Genomic DNA, 19,803 nt, shown 5'->3' with positions numbered 1-19,803 from the left:
GGGGCTCCTGATGGTACTGCTGAGAAGAGAGCATGTCCTGGGTGGTGGTTCCTGATGGTTTGGGGGATAGTAACTATTCCTGAACGTGGTGGTGTGGGTCCTGGGGCTCCTGTACCACCTGCCTGATGGTACTGCTGAGAAGAGAGCATGTCCTAGGTGATGGTTCCTGATGGTTTGAGGGATAGTAACAGTTCCTGAACCTGGTGATGTGGGTCCTGGGGCTCCTGATGGTATTGCTGAGAAGAGAGCATGTCCTGGGTGGTGGTTCCTGATGGTTTGAGGGATAGTAACAGTTCCTGAACCTGGTGATGTGGGTCCTGGGGCTCCTGATGGTATTGCTGAGAAGAGAGCATGTCCTGGGTGGTGGTTCCTGATGGTTTGAGGGATAGTAACAGTTCCTGAACGTGGTGGTGTGGGTCCTGGGGCTCCTGATGGTATTGCTGAGAAGAGAGCATGTCCTGGGTGGTGGTTCCTGATGGTTTGAGGGATAGTAACAGTTCCTGAACGTGGTGGTGTGGGTCCTGGGGCTCCTGATGGTATTGCTGAGAAGAGAGCATGTCCTGGGTGGTGGTTCCTGATGGTTTGAGGGATAGTAACTGTTCCTGAACGTGGTGGTGTGGGTCCTGGGGCTCCTGATGGTATTGCTGAGAAGAGAGCATGTCCTGGGTGGTGGTTCCTGATGGTTTGAGGGATAGTAACTGTTCCTGAACCTGGTGGTGTGGGTCCTGGGGCTCCTGGTGGTACTGCTGAGAAGAGAGCATGTCCTGGCTTTGTTTTCGTATAGCCTTTGTTTATGTATAGTTGTTCATAAAGTTCTATTGTATTTCTTTTTTTTCCCTGAAATGCTCGTGTAACCCTCTCGCTGGGCTCGTTTACAGACTTGGCTTGTTAGCTAACTCTGCTAACAGCCACCTGACTCAGTGGTGAAAAAGTCACCCTTCATAAACAATATACGTATGATCTGGGGTTCAAGCAAACAGGAACGTTGTGATATTCTGAATAAAGGAATCTTTATTTGAGGGAATGCTGTGTAAATACAGTTATCGGTCGCCCAGAAATGACAACTCATGCACCAGCAAAACATTAAACAGAGAGTATATTTACTACAGTTTCAACTTCAAAAAGCAGTTACAGAAACAAAATCATTCGCCATCCATCTGCACTTTCTGCCTCTCCCTGTGCACCGCTGAAACGACCCAGACCAGACCATCCTTCCCCACGGCCCTCCGGAACCTCCTCTCACATCCCACAGTCCTGATTGGCTGACACACATCCCCAAGTCGGCTCCTCGTCTCAGCTGAAGCCAAGACACTCTCAGTGCCTTTACAGAAAACTGATAACATAAACCAGCTCACAGCATGGCAGTACAAATCTGAACCAGGGTGACGAGGAACTGACAATTTAGAGAGGTGAACCGGAACAGAGTGGGGCAACCTGGGGGTTCAGCTGTGTGCACAAACTAAAGTTCAAAGTAAAAAATGTCACCATGATTAGCTTAATGATTAATCATGATTAATGATTAACTTATTATTTAATTATTTATGGTTTTGTATTGCTATATTTCTTCACTATTCTTGGTTGGTGCTGCTGTAAAGAAACCCAGCTTCCCTCGGGATCAATAAAGACTGTCTGTCTGTCGCCAAGTGCACGTTCGCCACCTGCTGGCATTTCCAGGAAATAAAGAAATGGTAGCTCGACTGGATACGTAATACTCTGATTTGAGCTTTGATCCGTGTTTGGTACTGATTAGCAAGAACAAATTAAAATAAGCCAGGTTAAGTGGAGTGGCCAGTGTCAGCGATACAAGTGCAACTAAGGAAACGGGTTTTAAACTTCCAATACCAACTAACTTGCTTCCAAATGTGCAGTCTTTGGTGAATAAATTCGATGATCTCAGCGCCAGGGTGCTGAATCAGAGGGACATTAGGACCGCGTGTGTCCTTTGTGTCACAGAATCCTGGTTAACCCCTTCCGTACCGGATGCAGTGATCCAGATTGACGGGTTTACTATACACCGGCAGAATAGATCTATAGAATCTCTCAAAAGCAGAGGTGGAGGAGTATGCCTCATGATTAGATCCTCTTGTGCACAAGTATATCAGTGCTGACTCAATTCTGCTCACCAGACCTGGAATATCTAGCAGTAAAGTGTTGTCCTTTTTACCTCCCACAGGAGTTCTCTGGGATCATTCCGGCAGGCCGATTTCCACCTCAGGCCAACTTCCAGCAGGTTTTAGATGATCTGAGCAATGGGATCAACATGCAGGAAACAGCGCAGCCTAACACCTTCACCATTGCTTTTGGAGATTTTAACCAGGCCAGTTCACACTCTTACTTCGGAAGTCTGATCACCTGGCTGTACTTCTACTCCCGGAGTACAGGCAGAGGCTGAAGACTGCAGCACCGGCAGTGAGGAGCAAGACGGTATGGACAAGGGAGGCACAGGAGTGCCTACAGGACTGCTTTGAATCGGTGGACTGGACTGTATTCAGGAATTCAACTTCAAACCTGGATGAGTATGCAGCTGTTGTTACCAATGTCATTAAAACCTGTGTGAATGAGTGTGTGCCCACAAATGTAAACTTAAATTCGCCGGACCAATAACCACACCACAACAGTTCTTTACTTTATCCTTTTCACCAGTTCAATTGTTTGAGCTTAGACAGCGAGAAACTCGGAGCCAAACATCAGTAACCATATAACAATTACAGCACGGAAACAGGCCATCTCGGCCCTTCTAGTCCGTGCCTAACGCTTATTCACAGCTAGTCCCACCGACCTGCACTCATTCCTGTCCTGTCCATATACCTATCCAATTTTACTTTAAATGACGATATCGAACCTGCCTCTACCACTTCTACTGGAAGCTCGTTCCACACAGCTACCACTCTCTGAGTACAGAAATTCCCCCCTGTGTTAGCCCTAAACTTTTGCCCCCTAACTCTCAACTCACGTCCTCTTGTGGAATGGAAAAAGCCTATCCACGTCAACTCTATCTATCCCCCTCATAATTTTAAATACCTCGATCAAGTCCCCCCTCAACCTTCTACGCTCCAAAGAATAAAGATCTAACTTGTTCAACCTTTCTCTGTAACTTAGGTGCTGAAACCCAGGTAACATTCTAGTAAATCTTCTCTGTACTCTCTCTACTTTGTAGACATCTTTCCTGCAATTCAGTGACCAGAACTGGACACAATACTCCAAATTCAGCTTTACCAATGCCTTGTACAATTTTAACGTTACATCCCAACTCCTATACTCAATGCTCTGATTTATAAAGGCCAGCATACCAAAAGCTTTCTTCACCACCCTATCCACATGAGATTCCACCTTCAGGGAACTATGCACCTCACACTTATCAGCATTAAACTCCATCTGCCATCTTTCAGCCCACTCTTCTAACTGGCCTAAATCTCTCTGCAAGCTTTGAAAATCTACTTCATTATCCACAACGCCACCTATCTTAGTATCATCTGCATACTTACTAATCCAATTTACCACCCCATCATCCAGATCATTAATGTATATGACAAACAACATTGGACCCTGGACAGATCCCTGAGGCACACCACTAATCACCGGCCTCCAACCTGACAAACAGTTATCCACCACTACTCTCTGGCATCTCAGACAGACAGACAGACATACTTTATTTATTTATCTCTTATCCAGCCACTGTTGAATCCATTTTACTACTTCAATATTAATATCTAATGATTGAACCTTCCTAACTAACCTTCCGTGCGGAACCTTGTCAAAGGCCTTACTGAAGTCCATATAGACAACACCCACTGCTTTACCCTCGTCAACTTTCCTAGTAACCTCCTCAAAAAATTCAATAAGATTTGTCAAACATAACCTTCCACGCACAAATCCATGTTGACTGTTTCTAATCAGACCCTGTCTATCCAGATAAGAATACTTTAAGAATATACTTTCCATTAATTTACCCACCACTGACGTCAAACTTACAGGCCTATAATTGCTAGGTTTACTCTTAGAACCCTTTTTAAACAATGGAATAACATGAGCAACACACCAATCCTCCGGTACCATCCCCGTTTCTAATGACATTTGAAATATTTCTGTACCCCCCAGCGTTGCCTCAGGCTCGCTCAGCTCGTTCTCGTCTAGGGGGAGCAGCCTTCGGCCCCGCCAAACGGGGTAATCAGCTGGTGTGGATGCTGTGTGATGTCCCCGCCTCGCCAAAGAACAGACAGGACACCATATGCGATTAAATGATTACAGTTTATAAAGATTACTATAACTAAGTAATTAATAATGATACAGTATACATGAAGGAAAATAAAATAAAGAAAAGGTGCCAAACTTATCAAAGTCCAAACCACTTTGTGCACAACCGTTGGAGCTCAATTACTGAAGTCTTCTGGCCTCCATTCGATCCTCTCCGAACTCCTCGACTTGCAGCTCAGGACCACCCGAAGTGGTCAACCAAGCACATCTATCTTCATCTCCTCTCCTTGGAGTACCTCTTGGCTCGGACCCCCCCCTTGGGGTCCGTTCCTCGCCCAGTTTACAGCATCGTGTCCTCTCTCTCTCACCCCCTCGCGCCGACTCCCCAAAAGCCCACCAACAATAGCTTACAGACTCAGAAGAGAGAACAACATTAATCCCAATTGGTTAACAAAGGAATACAATTTTCATTATCAGTAAATTTTAACCAAACAAGCTTCCAGCACTCTCTCGCAACAAAGCAGCATTCCTACTTTTAACAAACAAAGAAGACATTTTGATTAACATATGCAGAAACAAAGAAAAAGAAGAACCCCCCCCTTTACATTTCTGTCAGAGCCCCTGCTACTGCTACACTAGCTTCCCTCAAGGTCCTAGGGAATGTCCTGTCATGACCTGGGGCTTTATCCACTTTTATATTCCTTAAAAGCACCAGTACTTCCTCTTCTTTAATCATCATAGTTTCCATAACTTCCCTACTTGTTTCCCTGACCTTACACAATTCAATATCCTTCTCCTTAGTGAATACCGAAGAAAAGAAATTGTTCAAAATCTCCATCTCTTTTGGCTCCACACATAGCTGTCCACTCTGATTCTCTAAGGGACCAATTTTATCCCTCATTATCCCTTTTGCTATTAATATAACTGTAGAAACCCTTTGGATTTATTTTCACCTTACGTGCCAAAGCAACCTTGTATCTTCTTTTAGCTTTTCTAATTTCTTTCTTAAGATTCTTTTTACATTCTTTATATTCCTCGAGCACCTCATTTACTCCATGCTGCCTACATTTATTGTAGATCTCCCTCTTTTTCCGAACCAAGTGACAGAATTTCTCTCTCTCTCTCTGGTGGCTCATGACGAGCTTCTGTATCACACTCAGAAACATGTCAATTTATAGAACTGAAGAGACAAAGAGCACTCAGTTTCAACAGATATTCCTGCCAAGTCAGTTAAAAATTTAATTACGTAGATAAGGGAGTCCACTAAATCAAGGTTTTAGTTGCAGACAGATTCTTGCCTTATCAGAGTGTTTTCTCTAAACTGACAAGGGAACTTAGATCAGTGATGTGAAATCGTAAGACGTGTGAATTCAGCCCCCATGTCGTCCCAAAGGGACAGCTGTGGGTCATTAATCTAAAGAAGCTGAAGGCAGATTCCTGAGTCACGGAAGGACGACTCTGCACGCTTTCACAGAACCGAGTACACACAAGCTGGCACTTCATTTTAACCCGTTATTTACAAGAGTCCAAGAATCATTTCTTACGTTACTCCAATATCCTTAAAACTTCATCACAAGGTCTTACTGTGCATTCCCAAACCAAAGCCCTGGATGAATCAGGAGGTACTGGCCTGCTGAAGGCTGCACCTGTGGCATTCGAGTCTGACATCCCAGGCCTGGACCAGAAAACCAGGTGTGATCTGCGAAGGGCTATTTCAAGGGCGAAGAGAGAATTTCGAATGAGGTTGGAGGCGATATCGGATGCACAGCAACTCTGGCAGAGTCTACAAGATGTTACCTCCTACAAAGCGAAACATAATCACATGAATGGCAGCAATGCTTCACTACCAGATGAACTCAACACCTTCTATAACCGCTTTAGAAACATAGAAAACCTACAGCACAATACAGGCCCTTCGGCCCACAAAACTGTGCCGAATATGTCCCTACCTTAGAACTACCTACGCTTACCCATAGCCCTCTATTTTTCTAAGCTCCATGTATCCATCCAGGAGTCTCCTATCATTTCCACCTCCACCACCGCCGCTGGCAGCCCATTCCACGCACTCACCACTCTCTGCGTAAAAAACTTACCCCTGACATCTCCTCGGTACTTACTTCAAAGCACCTTTAAACTATGCCCTCTCGTACTAGCCATTCAGCCCTGGGGAAAAGCCTCTGACTATCCACACGATCAATGCTTTTCGTTATCTTATACACCTCTATCAGGTCACCTCTCATCCTCTGTCGCTCCAAGGAGAAAAGGCCGAGTTCACTCAACCTGTTCTCATACAAGATATCTGGTGTGTAAGCACAGTGCGATCCCAGTCACGGGGGGGTTAAAATAAAATCCCAATCTCTGGTGTGTGAGCACAGTGTGATCCCAATCACGGGGGGGGGGGGTTTAAAACAAAACTGGGACTGGGATCGCACTGTGCTCACACACCAGAGATTGGGATTTTATTTTAACCCCCCCCGTGACTGGGATCACACTGTGCTCACACACCAGAGATTGGGATTTATTTTAACCCCCCCGTGACTGGGATCACACTGTGCTCACACACCAGAGATTGGGATTTTATTTTAACCCCCCCCCCCGTGACTGGGATCACACTGTGCTCACACACCAGAGATTGGGAATTTATTTTAACCCCCCCCGTGACTGGGATCACACTGTGCTCACACACCAGAGATTGGGATTTATTTTAACCCCCCCGTGACTGGGATCACACTGTGCTCACACACCAGAGATTGGGATTTTATTTTAACCCCCCCCCGTGACTGGATCACACTGTGCTCACACACCAGAGATTGGGATTTTATTTTAACCCCCCCCGTGACTGGGATCACACTGTGCTCACACACCAGAGATGGGATTTATTTTAACCCCCCCCCCCCCGTGACTGGGATCACACTGTGCTCACACACCAGAGATTGGGATTTATTTTAACCCCCCCCCCCCCGTGACTGGATCACACTGTGCTCACACACCAGAGATTGGGATTTTATTTTAACCCCCCCCGTGACTGGGATCACACTGTGCTCACACACAGAGATTGGGATTTTATTTAACCCCCCCCCCCGTGACTGGGATCACACTGTGCTCACACACCAGAGATTGGGATTTATTTTAACCCCCCCCCGTGACTGGGATCGCACTGTGCTCACACACCAGAGATTGGGATTTTATTTTAACCCCCCCCCGTGACTGGGATCACACTGTGCTCACACACCAGAGATTGGGATTTTATTTTAACCCCCCCGGACTGGGATCACACTGTGCTCACACACCAGAGATTGGGATTTATTTTAACCCCCCCGTGACTGGGATCACACTGTGCTCACACACCAGAGATTGGGATTTTATTTAACCCCCCCCCGTGACTGGGATCACACTGTGCTCACACACCAGAGATTGGGATTTTATTTTAACCCCCCCCGTGACTGGATCACACTGTGCTCACACACCAGAGATTGGATTTTATTTAACCCCCCCCCCGTGACTGGGATCACACTGTGCTCACACACCAGAGATTGGGATTTTATTTACCCCCCCCGTGACTGGATCACACTGTGCTCACACACCAGAGATTGGGATTTTATTTTAACCCCCCCCCCGTGACTGGATCACACTGTGCTCACACACCAGAGATTGGGATTTTATTTTAACCCCCCCCCCGTGACTGGGATCACACTGTGCTCACACACCAGAGATTGGGATTTTATTTTAACCCCCCCCCCCGTGACTGGGATCACACTGTGCTCACACACCAGAGATTGGGATTTTATTTTAACCCCCCCGTGACTGGGATCACACTGTGCTCACACACCAGAGATTGGGATTTTATTTTAACCCCCCCCCCGTGACTGGGATCACACTGTGCTCACACACCAGAGATTGGGATTTTATTTTAACCCCCCCCCCGTGACTGGGATCACACTGTGCTCACACACCAGAGATTGGGATTTTATTTTAACCCCCCCCCCGTGACTGGGATCACACTGTGCTCACACACCAGAGATTGGGATTTTATTTTAACCCCCCCCCGTGACTGGGATCACACTGTGCTCACACACCAGAGATTGGGATTTTATTTTAACCCCCCCCCCCCGTGACTGGGATCACACTGTGCTCACACACCAGAGATTGGGATTTTATTTTAACCCCACCCCCGTGACTGGGATCACACTGTGCTCACACACCAGAGATTGGGATTTTATTTTAACCCCCCCCCCGTGACTGGGATCACACTGTGCTCACACCACCAGAGATTGGGATTTTATTTTAACCCCCCCCCCCCGTGACTGGGATCACACTGTGCTCACACACCAGAGATTGGGATTTTATTTTAACCCCCCCCCGTGACTGGGATCACACTGTGCTCACACACCAGAGATTGGGATTTTATTTTAACCCCCCCCCGTGACTGGGATCACACTGTGCTCACACACCAGAGATTGGGATTTTATTTTAACCCCCCCCCCCGTGACTGGGATCACACTGTGCTCACACACCAGAGATTGGGATTTTATTTTAACCCCCCCCCCGTGACTGGGATCACACTGTGCTCACACACCAGAGATTGGGATTTTATTTTAACCCCCCCGTGACTGGGATCACACTGTGCTCACACACCAGAGATTGGGATTTTATTTTAACCCCCCCCCCCGTGACTGGGATCACACTGTGCTCACACACCAGAGATTGGGATTTTATTTTAACCCCCCCGTGACTGGGATCACACTGTGCTCACACACCAGAGATTGGGATTTTATTTTAACCCCCCCCCCGTGACTGGGATCACACTGTGCTCACACACCAGAGATTGGGATTTTATTTTAACCCCCCCCCGTGACTGGGATCACACTGTGCTCACACACCAGAGATTGGGATTTTATTTTAACCCCCCCCCCGTGACTGGGATCACACTGTGCTCACACACCAGAGATTGGGATTTTATTTTAACCCCCCCCCGTGACTGGGATCACACTGTGCTCACACACCAGAGATTGGGATTTTATTTTAACCCCCCCCCCGTGACTGGGATCACACTGTGCTCACACACCAGAGATTGGGATTTTATTTTAACCCCCCCCCGGACTGGATCACACTGTGCTCACACACCAGAGATTGGGATTTTATTTAACCCCCCCCCGTGACTGGGATCACACTGTGCTCACACACCCGAGATTGGATTTATTTAACCCCCCCCGTGACTGGGATCACACTGTGCTCACACACCAGAGATTGGGATTTTATTTTAACCCCCCCCCCGTGACTGGGATCACACTGTGCTCACACACCAGAGATTGGGATTTTATTTTAACCCCCCCCCCGTGACTGGGATCACACTGTGCTCACACACCAGAGATTGGGATTTTATTTTAACCCCCCCCCGTGACTGGGATCACACTGTGCTCACACACCAGAGATTGGGATTTTATTTTAACCCCCCCCCCGTGACTGGGATCACACTGTGCTCACACACCAGAGATTGGGATTTTATTTTAACCCCCCCCCGTGACTGGGATCACACTGTGCTCACACACCAGAGATTGGGATTTTATTTTAACCCCCCCCCGTGACTGGGATCACACTGTGCTCCACACACCAGAGATTGGGATTTTATTTTAACCCCCCCCCGTGACTGGGATCACACTGTGCTCACACACCAGAGATTGGGATTTTATTTTAACCCCCCCCCGTGACTGGGATCACACTGTGCTCACACACCAGAGATTGGGATTTTATTTTAACCCCCCCCCCCGTGACTGGGATCACACTGTGCTCACACACCAGAGATTGGGATTTTATTTTAACCCCCCCCCGTGACTGGATCACACTGTGCTCACACACCAGAGATTGGGATTTTATTTTAACCCCCCCCCCCGTGACTGGATCACACTGTGCTCACACACCAGAGATTGGGATTTTATTTTAACCCCCCCCGTGACTGGGATCACCACTGTGCTCACACACCAGAGATTGGGATTTTATTTTAACCCCCCCCCCGTGACTGGGATCACACTGTGCTCACACACCAGAGATTGGGATTTTATTTTAACCCCCCCCCCCGTGACTGGGATCACACTGTGCTCACACACCAGAGATTGGGATTTTATTTTAACCCCCCCCCGTGACTGGGATCACACTGTGCTCACACACCAGAGATTGGATTTTATTTTACCCCCCCCGTGACTGGGATCACACTGTGCTCACACACCAGAGATTGGGATTTTATTTTAACCCCCCCCCCGTGACTGGGATCACACTGTGCTCACACACCAGAGATTGGGATTTTATTTTAACCCCCCCCGTGACTGGGATCACACTGTGCTCACACACCAGAGATTGGGATTTTATTTTAACCCCCCCGTGACTGGGATCACACTGTGCTCACACACCAGAGATTGGGATTTTATTTTAACCCCCCCCCCGTGACTGGGATCACACTGTGCTCACACACCAGAGATTGGGATTTTATTTTAACCCCCCCCCGTGACTGGGATCACACTGTGCTCACACACCAGAGATTGGGATTTTATTTAACCCCCCCCCGTGACTGGGATCACACTGTGCTCACACACCAGAGATTGGGATTTTATTTTAACCCCCCCCCGTGACTGGGATCACACTGTGCTCACACACCAGAGATTGGGATTTTATTTTAACCCCCCCCCCGTGACTGGGATCACACTGTGCTCACACACCAGAGATTGGGATTTTATTTTAACCCCCCCCCGTGACTGGGATCACACTGTGCTCACACACCAGAGATTGGGATTTTATTTTAACCCCCCCCCGTGACTGGGATCACACTGTGCTCACACACCAGAGATTGGGATTTTATTTTAACCCCCCCCCGTGACTGGGATCACACTGTGCTCACACACCAGAGATTGGGATTTTATTTTAACCCCCCCCCGTGACTGGGATCACACTGTGCTCACACACCAGAGATTGGGATTTTATTTTAACCCCCCCCCGTGACTGGGATCACACTGTGCTCACACACCAGAGATTGGGATTTTATTTTAACCCCCCCCCCGTGACTGGGATCACACTGTGCTCACACACCAGAGATTGGGATTTATTTTAACCCCCCCCCCCGTGACTGGGATCACACTGTGCTCACACACCAGAGATTGGGATTTTATTTTAACCCCCCCCGTGACTGGGATCACACTGTGCTCACACACCAGAGATTGGGATTTTATTTTAACCCCCCCCGTGACTGGGATCACACTGTGCTCACACACCAGAGATTGGGATTTTATTTTAACCCCCCCCCCCGTGACTGGGATCACACTGTGCTCACACACCAGAGATTGGGATTTTATTTTAACCCCCCCCCCCGTGACTGGGATCACACTGTGCTCACACACCAGAGATTGGGATTTTATTTTAACCCCCCCCCGTGACTGGGATCACACTGTGCTCACACACCAGAGATTGGGATTTTATTTTAACCCCCCCCCCGTGACTGGGATCACACTGTGCTCACACACCAGAGATTGGGATTTTATTTTAACCCCCCCCCCCGTGACTGGGATCACACTGTGCTCACACACCAGAGATTGGGATTTTATTTTAACCCCCCCCCCGTGACTGGGATCACACTGTGCTCACACACCAGAGATTGGGATTTTATTTTAACCCCCCCGTGACTGGATCACACTGTGCTCACACACCAGAGATTGGGATTTTATATTTAACCCCCCCGTGACTGGGATCACACTGTGCTCACACACCAGAGATTGGGATTTTATTTTAACCCCCCCGTGACTGGGATCACACTGTGCTCACACACCAGAGATTGGGATTTTATTTTAACCCCCCCCCCGTGACTGGGATCACACTGTGCTCACACACCAGAGATTGGGATTTTATTTTAACCCCCCCCCGTGACTGGGATCACACTGTGCTCACACACCAGAGATTGGGATTTTATTTTAACCCCCCCGTGACTGGGATCACACTGTGCTCACACACCAGAGATTGGGATTTTATTTTAACCCCCCCCGTGACTGGGATCACACTGTGCTCACACACCAGAGATTGGATTTTATTTTAACCCCCCCCCGTGACTGGGATCACACTGTGCTCACACACCAGAGATTGGGATTTTATTTTAACCCCCCCCCCCCGTGACTGGGATCACACTGTGCTCACACACCAGAGATTGGGATTTTATTTTAACCCCCCCCCGTGACTGGGATCACACTGTGCTCACACACCAGAGATTGGGATTTATTTAACCCCCCCCCGTGACGGGATCACACTGTGCTCACACACCAGAGATTGGGATTTTATTTTAACCCCCCCCCCCCGTGACTGGGATCACACTGTGCTCACACACCAGAGATTGGGATTTTATTTTAACCCCCCCCCCGTGACTGGGATCACACTGTGCTCACACACCAGAGATTGGGATTTTATTTTAACCCCCCCCCGTGACTGGGATCACACTGTGCTCACACACCAGAGATTGGGATTTTATTTTAATCCCCCCCCCCGTGACTGGGATCACACTGTGCTCACACACCAGAGATTGGGATTTTATTTTAACCCCCCCCGTGACTGGGATCACACTGTGCTCACACACCAGAGATTGGGATTTTATTTTAACCCCCCCCCCGTGACTGGGATCACACTGTGCTCACACACCAGAGATTGGGATTTTATTTTAACCCCCCCCCGTGACTGGGATCACACTGTGCTCACACACCAGAGATTGGGATTTTATTTTAACCCCCCCCCCCCGTGACTGGGATCACACTGTGCTCACACACCAGAGATTGGGATTTTATTTTAACCCCCCCCCCGTGACTGGGATCACACTGTGCTCACACACCAGAGATTGGGATTTTATTTTAACCCCCCCCGTGACTGGGATCACACTGTGCTCACACCACCAGAGATTGGGATTTTATTTTAACCCCCCCCCGTGACTGGGATCACACTGTGCTCACACACCAGAGATTGGGATTTTATTTTAACCCCCCCCCCGTGACTGGGATCACACTGTGCTCACACACCAGAGATTGGGATTTTATTTTAACCCCCCCCCGTGACTGGGATCACACTGTGCTCACACACCAGAGATTGGGATTTTATTTTAACCCCCCCCCCGTGACTGGGATCACACTGTGCTCACACACCAGAGATTGGGATTTTATTTTAACCCCCCCCCCGTGACTGGGATCACACTGTGCTCACACACCAGAGATTGGGATTTTATTTTAACCCCCCCCCGTGACTGGGATCACACTGTGCTCACACACCAGAGATTGGGATTTTATTTTAACCCCCCCCCGTGACTGGGATCACACTGTGCTCACACACCAGAGATTGGGATTTTATTTTAACCCCCCCCCCGTGACTGGGATCACACTGTGCTCACACACCAGAGATTGGGATTTTATTTTAACCCCCCCCCCCGTGACTGGGATCACACTGTGCTCACACACCAGAGATTGGGATTTTATTTTAACCCCCCCCCGTGACTGGGATCACACTGTGCTCACACACCAGAGATTGGGATTTTATTTTAACCCCCCCCGTGACTGGGATCACACTGTGCTCACACACCAGAGATTGGGATTTTATTTTAACCCCCCCCGTGACTGGGATCACACTGTGCTCACACACCAGAGATTGGGATTTTATTTTAACCCCCCCCCGTGACTGGGATCACACTGTGCTCACACACCAGAGATTGGGATTTTATTTTAACCCCCCCCCCCCCGTGACTGGGATCACACTGTGCTCACACACCAGAGATTGGGATTTTATTTTAACCCCCCCGTGACTGGGATCACACTGTGCTCACACACCAGAGATTGGGATTTTATTTTAACCCCCCCCCGTGACTGGGATCACACTGTGCTCACACACCAGAGATTGGGATTTTATTTTAACCCCCCCCCGTGACTGGGATCACACTGTGCTCACACACCAGAGATTGGGATTTTATTTTAACCCCCCCCCCCCCGTGACTGGGATCACACTGTGCTCACACACCAGAGATTGGGATTTTATTTTAACCCCCCCGTGACTGGGATCACACTGTGCTCACACACCAGAGATTGGGATTTTATTTTAACCCCCCCCCCGTGACTGGGATCACACTGTGCTCACACACCAGAGATTGGGATTTTATTTTAACCCCCCCCCCCGTGACTGGGATCACACTGTGCTCACACACCAGAGATTGGGATTTTATTTTAACCCCCCCCCCCGTGACTGGGATCACACTGTGCTCACACACCAGAGATTGGGATTTTATTTTAACCCCCCCGTGACTGGGATCACACTGTGCTCACACACCAGAGATTGGGATTTTATTTTAACCCCCCCCCCCGTGACTGGGATCACACTGTGCTCACACACCAGAGATTGGGATTTTATTTTAACCCCCCCCCCCCGTGACTGGGATCACACTGTGCTCACACACCAGAGATTGGGATTTTATTTTAACCCCCCCGTGACTGGGATCACACTGTGCTCACACACCAGAGATTGGGATTTTATTTTAACCCCCCCCCGTGACTGGGATCACACTGTGCTCACACACCAGAGATTGGGATTTTATTTTAACCCCCCCCCCCGTGACTGGGATCACACTGTGCTCACACACCAGAGATTGGGATTTTATTTAACCCCCCCCCGTGACTGGGATCACACTGTGCTCACACACCAGAGATTGGGATTTTATTTTAACCCCCCCCCGTGACTGGGATCACACTGTGCTCACACACCAGAGATTGGGATTTTATTTTAACCCCCCCCGTGACTGGATCACACTGTGCTCACACACCAGAGATTGGGATTTTATTTAACCCCCCCCGTGACTGGGATCACACTGTGCTCACACACCAGAGATTGGGATTTTATTTTAACCCCCCCGTGACTGGGATCACACTGTGCTCACACACCAGAGATTGGGATTTTATTTTAACCCCCCCCCCCGTGACTGGGATCACACTGTGCTCACACACCAGAGATTGGGATTTTATTTTAACCCCCCCGTGACTGGGATCACACTGTGCTCACACACCAGAGATTGGGATTTTATTTTAACCCCCCCGTGACTGGGATCACACTGTGCTCACACACCAGAGATTGGGATTTTATTTTAACCCCCCCCCCGTGACTGGGATCACACTGTGCTCACACACCAGAGATTGGGATTTTATTTTAACCCCCCCCCCCGTGACTGGGATCACACTGTGCTCACACACCAGAGATTGGGATTTTATTTAACCCCCCCGTGACTGGGATCACACTGTGCTCACACACCAGAGATTGGGATTTTATTTTAACCCCCCCCCCGTGACTGGGATCACACTGTGCTCACACACCAGAGATTGGGATTTTATTTTAACCCCCCCCGTGACTGGGATCACACTGTGCTCACACACCAGAGATTGGATTTTATTTAACCCCCCCCCGTGACTGGGATCACACTGTGCTCACACACAGAGATTGGGATTTTATTTTAACCCCCCCCCCCCGTGACTGGGATCACACTGTGCTCACACACCAGAGATTGGGATTTTATTTTAACCCCCCCCCGTGACTGGGATCACACTGTGCTCACACACCAGAGATTGGGATTTTATTTTAACCCCCCCCGTGACTGGATCACACTGTGCTCACACACCAGAGATTGGGATTTTATTTTAACCCCCCCCCCGTGACTGGGATCACACTGTGCTCACACACCAGAGATTGGGATTTTATTTTAACCCCCCCCCCGTGACTGGGATCACACTGTGCTCACACACCAGAGATTGGGATTTTATTTTAACCCCCCCCCGTGACTGGGATCACACTGTGCTCACACACCAGAGATTGGGATTTTATTTTAACCCCCCCGTGACTGGGATCACACTGTGCTCACACACCAGAGATTGGGATTTTATTTTAACCCCCCCCGTGACTGGGATCACACTGTGCTCACACACCAGAGATTGGGATTTTATTTTAACCCCCCCCGTGACTGGGATCACACTGTGCTCACACACCAGAGATTGGGATTTTATTTTAACCCCCCCCCGTGACTGGGATCACACTGTGCTCACACACCAGAGATTGGGATTTTATTTTAACCCCCCCGTGACTGGGATCACACTGTGCTCACACACCAGAGATTGGGATTTTATTTTAACCCCCCCCGTGACTGGGATCACACTGTGCTCACACACCAGAGATTGGGATTTTATTTTAACCCCCCCCCGTGACTGGGATCACACTGTGCTCACACACCAGAGATTGGGATTTTATTTTAACCCCCCCCCGTGACTGGGATCACACTGTGCTCACACACCAGAGATTGGGATTTTATTTAACCCCCCCCCGTGACTGGGATCACACTGTGCTCACACACCAGAGATTGGGATTTTATTTTAACCCCCCCCCGTGACTGGGATCACACTGTGCTCACACACCAGAGATTGGGATTTATTTTAACCCCCCCCCCGTGACTGGGATCACACTGTGCTCACACACCAGAGATTGGGATTTTATTTTAACCCCCCCGTGACTGGGATCACACTGTGCTCACACACCAGAGATTGGGATTTTATTTTAACCCCCCCCGTGACTGGGATCACACTGTGCTCACACACCAGAGATTGGGATTTTATTTTAACCCCCCCCCCCGTGACTGGGATCACACTGTGCTCACACACCAGAGATTGGGATTTTATTTTAACCCCCCCCCCCGTGACTGGGATCACACTGTGCTCACACACCAGAGATTGGGATTTTATTTTAACCCCCCCCGTGACTGGGATCACACTGTGCTCACACACCAGAGATTGGGATTTATTTTAACCCCCCCCCGTGACTGGGATCACACTGTGCTCACACACCAGAGATTGGGATTTTATTTTAACCCCCCCCCGTGACTGGGATCACACTGTGCTCACACACCAGAGATTGGGATTTTATTTTAACCCCCCCCGTGACTGGATCACACTGTGCTCACACACCAGAGATTGGGATTTTATTTTAACCCCCCCCCCGTGACTGGGATCACACTGTGCTCACACACCAGAGATTGGGATTTTATTTTAACCCCCCCCCCGTGACTGGGATCACACTGTGCTCACACACCAGAGATTGGGATTTTATTTTAACCCCCCCCCGTGACTGGGATCACACTGTGCTCACACACCCAGAGATTGGGATTTTATTTTAACCCCCCCCCGTGACTGGGATCACACTGTGCTCACACACCAGAGATTGGGATTTTATTTAACCCCCCCCCGTGACTGGGATCACACTGTGCTCACACACCAGAGATTGGGATTTTATTTTAACCCCCCCCGTGACTGGGATCACACTGTGCTCACACACCAGAGATTGGGATTTTATTTAACCCCCCCCCCGTGACTGGGATCACACTGTGCTCACACACCAGAGATTGGGATTTTATTTTAACCCCCCCCCCGTGACTGGGATCACACTGTGCTCACACACCAGAGATTGGGATTTTATTTTAACCCCCCCCGTGACTGGGATCACACTGTGCTCACACACCAGAGATTGGGATTTTATTTTAACCCCCCCCCCCGTGACTGGGATCACACTGTGCTCACACACCAGAGATTGGGATTTTATTTTAACCCCCCCCCCGTGACTGGGATCACACTGTGCTCACACACCAGAGATTGGGATTTTATTTTAACCCCCCCCCCCGTGACTGGATCACACTGTGCTCACACACCAGAGATTGGGATTTTATTTTAACCCCCCCGTGACTGGGATCACACTGTGCTCACACACCAGAGATTGGGATTTTATTTTAACCCCCCCCCCCCGTGACTGGGATCACACTGTGCTCACACACCAGAGATTGGGATTTTATTTTAACCCCCCCCCGTGACTGGGATCACACTGTGCTCACACACCAGAGATTGGATTTTATTTTAACCCCCCCCCGTGACTGGGATCACACTGTGCTCACACACCAGAGATTGGGATTTTATTTTAACCCCCCCCCGTGACTGGGATCACACTGTGCTCACACACCAGAGATTGGGATTTTATTTTAACCCCCCCCCGTGACTGGGATCACACTGTGCTCACACACCAGAGATTGGGATTTTATTTTAACCCCCCCCCGTGACTGGGATCACACTGTGCTCACACACCAGAGATTGGGATTTTATTTTAACCCCCCCGTGACTGGGATCACACTGTGCTCACACACCAGAGATTGGGATTTATTTTAACCCCCCCCGTGACTGGGATCACACTGTGCTCACACACCAGAGATTGGGATTTTATTTTAACCCCCCCCCGTGACTGGGATCACACTGTGCTCACACACCAGAGATTGGGATTTTATTTTAACCCCCCCCCGTGACTGGGATCACACTGTGCTCACACACCAGAGATTGGGATTTTATTTTAACCCCCCCCCCGTGACTGGGATCACACTGTGCTCACACACCAGAGATTGGGATTTTATTTTAACCCCCCCCCCCCGTGACTGGGATCACACTGTGCTCACACACCAGAGATTGGGATTTTATTTTAACCCCCCCCGTGACTGGGATCACACTGTGCTCACACACCAGAGATTGGGATTTTATTTTAACCCCCCCCCCGTGACTGGGATCACACTGTGCTCACACACCAGAGATTGGGATTTTATTTTAACCCCCCCCCGTGACTGGGATCACACTGTGCTCACCACACACCAGAGATTGGGATTTTATTTTAACCCCCCCCCCGTGACTGGGATCACACTGTGCTCACACACCAGAGATTGGGATTTTATTTTAACCCCCCCCCCGTGACTGGGATCACACTGTGCTCACACACCAGAGATTGGGATTTTATTTTAACCCCCCCCCGTGACTGGGATCACCACTGTGCTCACACACCAGAGATTGGGATTTATTTTAACCCCCCCCCCCGTGACTGGGATCACACTGTGCTCACACACCAGAGATTGGGATTTTATTTTAACCCCCCCCCCGTGACTGGGATCACACTGTGCTCACACACCAGAGATTGGGATTTTATTTTAACCCCCCCCCCCGTGACTGGATCACACTGTGCTCACACACCAGAGATTGGGATTTTATTTTAACCCCCCCGTGACTGGGATCACACTGTGCTCACACACCAGAGATTGGGATTTTATTTTAACCCCCCCCCCCCCGTGACTGGGATCACACTGTGCTCACACACCAGAGATTGGGATTTTATTTTAACCCCCCCCCCGTGACTGGATCACACTGTGCTCACACACCAGAGATTGGGATTTTATTTTAACCCCCCCCCCCCGTGACTGGGATCACACTGTGCTCACACACCAGAGATTGGGATTTTATTTTAACCCCCCCCGTGACTGGGATCACACTGTGCTCACACACCAGAGATTGGGATTTTATTTTAACCCCCCCCCGTGACTGGGATCACACTGTGCTCACACACCAGAGATTGGGATTTTATTTTAACCCCCCCCCCGTGACTGGGATCACACTGTGCTCACACACCAGAGATTGGGATTTATTTTAACCCCCCCCGTGACTGGGATCACACTGTGCTCACACACCAGAGATTGGGATTTTATTTTAACCCCCCCCC

This window comes from Hemitrygon akajei, chromosome 2 (assembly GCF_048418815.1).
Source record: "Hemitrygon akajei chromosome 2, sHemAka1.3, whole genome shotgun sequence".
NCBI classification, from domain to species: domain Eukaryota; kingdom Metazoa; phylum Chordata; class Chondrichthyes; order Myliobatiformes; family Dasyatidae; genus Hemitrygon; species Hemitrygon akajei.
This window is presented reverse-complemented; position numbering follows the sequence as displayed.